The sequence below is a fragment of the Salvelinus sp. IW2-2015 genome, linkage group LG4q.1:29 (assembly GCF_002910315.2).
Source record: "Salvelinus sp. IW2-2015 linkage group LG4q.1:29, ASM291031v2, whole genome shotgun sequence".
NCBI lineage: Eukaryota > Metazoa > Chordata > Actinopteri > Salmoniformes > Salmonidae > Salvelinus > Salvelinus sp. IW2-2015.
In genome coordinates, this window is record NC_036842.1 from 28313306 (window position 1) to 28317980 (window position 4675).

General features: G+C 46.1%; 1 pseudogene; it reads left to right on the top strand.

Annotated features, from left to right (window-relative positions):
- The first annotated feature begins 1146 nt into the window (after positions 1-1146).
- LOC111961778 (BTB/POZ domain-containing protein KCTD9-like) overlaps positions 1147-4675 on the top strand; it is a 13192-nt pseudogene continuing 9663 nt past the window's right edge.

Consider the following 4675-nt stretch of genomic DNA (forward strand, 5'->3'; position numbering starts at 1 on the left):
AAGGAGGTATCTGAGGCATGTTGAGTGGGACTAGGGGCTCCGCAGTAAACTAAAACAATGATAACTGTCCTAAACAACTGCGTACAAGGCATATTGACATTTGAGAGAGACGTAAAGTGAGGCATAAAGCAATCACAGGTGTTGATTGGGAGAGCTAGCTAAGACAACAACGGGTAAGACAACAACAGCTCTTATCTGACTTTTTTTGTATTTTCTTAAAACTGCATTGTTGTTCAAGGGCTTGTAGGTAAGCATTTCACTGTAAGGTCTACATCTGTTTTATTTGGCGCATGTTACAAATACAATTTGATTTGATTCAGCTGAGTTCTAGAACTTAGGGAATGATTTGTGCCAAATACAGATCTCTTAGTTTTAGAGATGTTCACAACCAGTTTATTACTGGCCACCCATTCCAAACAGATTGCAACTCTTTGTTAAGGGTTTCAGTGACTTCATTAGCTGTGGTTGCTGATGTGTATATAGTTGATCATTATACATGGACACACATGATTTGTTTAATGCCAGTGGCAGGTCATTGGTGAAAAGAGTAGAGGGCCTAGAGAGCTGCCCTGCATTAAACCACACTTTACATGTTTGACATTAGAGAAACGTCCATTAAAGAAAACCCTTTGAATTATATTAGATAGATAGCCCTGAATCCACGATATGGCAGAGGTTGAAAAGCCATAACACCTACGTTCTCAACAGCAGGTTATGGTCAATAATATCAACGGCTGCACTGAAATCTAACAGTTCAGCTCCCACAATCTTCTTATCAATTTCTTTCAACCAATCATCAGTCATATGTGTCAGTGCTGTACATGTTGGGTGCCATTCTTTATATGCATGTTGAAAGTCTTGTTAATTTGTTCACAGAGAAAAATTTGGTGAAACAATTTTTTCCAACAGTTTGCCTAGAGTTGGCAGCAAGCTGATATAGATTAAATATATGACAGATAAGAGTGGCTATAGAGTCCGTTACCATCCTCAGTAGCTTTCCATCTAAGTTGTCAATGCCAGGAGGTTTGTCAATATTGCTCGATAACAATTATTTTTCCACCACCAAACTAAAAGTTTTAAGGACAGGAAGCGAGGAAAGGAAGCATTCATTGTTTAGAAAAAATAATTATTACCAATGACATCTCGGTAACTGCATGTGAGTTACCCCCTCATTCATCGCCATTGGACAACATTCACTCTTTAATCGTTGATTGGACGACATCGTTGCAACGCTTTTTCAAGCTTTTTATTTTATTGCGGATGTTTTGGTTCCAATCGAAAAAATCAGAAACGGGTGTCTTTAGCTAGTTGACTCAAGCCGAGCAGCTAAATAACCAGAACTATCATGAAGAGAGTCACTCTGTTTGTCAACGGAACGTCTTCCAATGGCAAGGTAAGCTAGTTTCCGAGAACCCTATCGGATCCCTTTCTATATCAACTGCAGCACAGATAACATCTCTGCATAGCTGCTGCTGTAGATAGCTACATCTCATCTGACCACAGTAGGTGCGCTAGGTTGCCAGCAGTTTCGTAATTTGTCAGTGTACATCGCCAGATATATACTGTCGCAGGGTTGTATCTGTGGGCTTCGTGTGTATTTTCCCGCAGGTTGTGGCGCTGTATGGATCGCTGACAGACCTGCTGTCCGTCGCTAGCAGTAAACTGGGAATCCGAGCCTCCAGCGTTTATAACGGTACAGGCGGTCTTATAGACGACATAACGCTTATAAGGTGAGTTCAAAATTGGCGACATAGCAGAACTACTCAGCTAGCTAGGCAGGACACAGTTCTGTTCACTGCTAACACCGTGCGTGTGTGTGTTCTGCAGGGATGATGACGTGCTGTATGTGTCTGAGGGCGACTCCTTTGATGGTAAGTTGACGACAACCTCTCAACACCTCTATCAGGAGGTACAGTGTGGGATATTCTGTGCTTCTATCTGGGTGGGATGTACTTGCTATCTGTATGACTTCCCTCAGATGTGAGTAAGACACAGTGTGCAGACCCCCAGGATGACCCTGGTTGTCCAGACTGGTTCCAGACTCACACTGATTGGCTGACGCTCAACGTTGGGGGTTGCTGCTTCACCACCACACGGTAACCATGATAACCTCGCAGTCTGTCCACTCCATTCTATTGATACACATAACCTGTGTGGTGTGTTTTCTCCTCAGGAGCACTCTGGTCAGTAAAGAGCCAGTGAGCATGCTGGCCCACATGTTCCGAGACAAAGGTGATGATGTCACTCCCACAATGCACCACTCACTGCCTGTCTCCTCCACTCATTATTCATGTCCCGAATTCCTTGTGTGTGTGTGTGTAGATGTGTGGGGTAATAAACAGGACTCCCAGGGTGCCTACCTGATAGACAGGAGTCCAGGCTACTTTGAACCCATCCTCAACTACCTGAGACACGGACAACTCATCATCAATGACGGCATCAACCCACTGGGTATGCCACACACTCACAATGTACACACTGGACTTACACACGCACACTAATAGCTACTTCATCTCTTTTTCTGTCTCAGGGGTCCTGGAGGAGGCTCGGTTCTTCGGCATTGAGCAGCTGGCTGAGCAACTGGAGAACCTGATCAAGGTGTGTGAATACCGTAAGTGTGCATGAGGCCTGTCTATCCTAACTACACCATATTTTCTCCTACCCAGAGTTCCCAGCCTGCTGATGACCACTCCCCTCTAACCAGGAAGGAGTTTGTACGTTTCCTGTTGGCCACACCCACCAAGTCAGAGCTGCGCTGTCAGGTAGCACACACTCACCAAAATGTATCTGTTTTCAGTGGCTATGATCTATCTTGTCTGACACTGTCCTCTTTGATCTCCCTCTATTTCACACACACACACACACACACACACATACACACAGGGTCTGAACTTCAGCGGTGCAGACCTGTCTCGCCTGGACCTGCGCTACATCAACTTTAAGATGGCCAACCTGAGAGCTGCCAACCTCACTCATGCCAACCTCAGTGGTGCCAACCTGGAGCGGGCAGACCTGTCCTCAGCCTGCCTTGATGTGTGTAAATGCATTGTGTTACTGTGTGTGTGTGTTACAGGGAGCTAACCTACAGGGTGTTAAGATGCTGTGTTCTAATGTGGAGGTGTGTGTGTGTGTGTGTGTGTTACAGGGAGCTAACCTACAGGGTGTTAAGAGGCTGTGTTCTAATGTGGAGGTGTGTGTGTTACAGGGAGCTAACCTACAGGGTGAAAGGGAGCATCCAACCTCACTCATGCCAACCTCAGTGGTGCCAACCTGGAGCGGGCAGACCTGTCCTCAGCCTGCGTTGATGTGTGTAAAATGCATTGTGTTACTGTGTGGTGTGTGTTACAGGGAGCTAACCTACAGGGTGTTAAGAATGCTGTGTTCTAATGTGGAGGTGTGGTGTGTGTGTGTGTGTGTTACAGGGACTAACCTACAGGGTGTTAAGAGGCTGTGTTGCTAATGTGGAGGTGTGTGTGTTACAGGGAGCTAACCTAGCAGGGTGTTAAGATGCTGTGTTCTAATGTGGAGGTTGTGTGTGTGTGTGTGTGTGTGTGTTACAGGGAGCTAACCTACAGGGTGTTAAGAGGCTGTGTTCTAATGTGGTAGGTGTGTGTGTGTTACAGGGAGCTAACCTACAGGGTGTTAGAGGCTGTGTTCTATGCGGAGGTGTGTGTGTGTTACAGGGAGCTAACCTACAGGGTGTTAAGATGCTGTGTTCTAATGTGGAGTTGTGTGTGTTACAGGGAGCTAACTACAGGGTGTTAAGAGGCTGTGTTCTAATGTGAGGTTGTGTGTGTTGTGTGTGTTACCAAGGACTAACACTCAGGTGTTAAGCAGAGCTGTGTTCTAATGTGGAGGGTGTTGTGTGTTACAGGAGCTCAACCTAACAGGTTTAAGATCAGTGTTGTTCTCAATGCGGAGGTGTGTGTTGTTTACAGGGAGCTTAACCACAGGTTTAAGGAGGCTGTGTTCTAGAGTGTGGAGGTGTGTGTGTTACAGGGAGCTAACCTGGACAGGGTGGTTTAAGATGCTGTGTTCTAAGTGCGGAGGTGTGTGGTGTGTTCGGGAGCTAACTACAGGGTTGTAAGGAGGCGTTGTTTCTAATGGCGGAGGTTGTGTGTGTGTTTACAGGGAGCTAACTACAGGGTGTAAGATGCTGTGTTCTAATGCGGAAGGGTGCGTCTATGAGAGGGTGTAACTTTTTTGAGGACGCCTTTCTGGAGTCAAAGCCAACATGGAGGGTAACACGCACATATAAACAAATTTGCACTTGACTCGACACACACACACTTAAATTGAAGGACGAGCAAGGTTCATACCTTTTCGATCATGACTTGGATTTGTTATTGATGGTGTGTGTTAGGTGCCAACCTAAAGGGGGTGGCCATGGAGGTTTTGTAGTCAGATGACAGGTATCAACCTGCGAGTTGCCACAACTGGAGAACGCCAGCTGAAAAACCTGCAACTGAGAGGAGGCTACACTGGCTGGCACAGACCTAGAGGTAAACACACACACAACCACACAACAAAACTCTCAAACATACTAGCTTCTCCTCTCTCTTTCTCCCCTCTCTCTCAGAACTGTGAACGCTTGTTGGATGTGATCTACAGGAAGCTAACCTTCGGCGGCTCCAACGTGAAGGGAGCCATCTTTTTGCAGAGATGCTGAACTCCC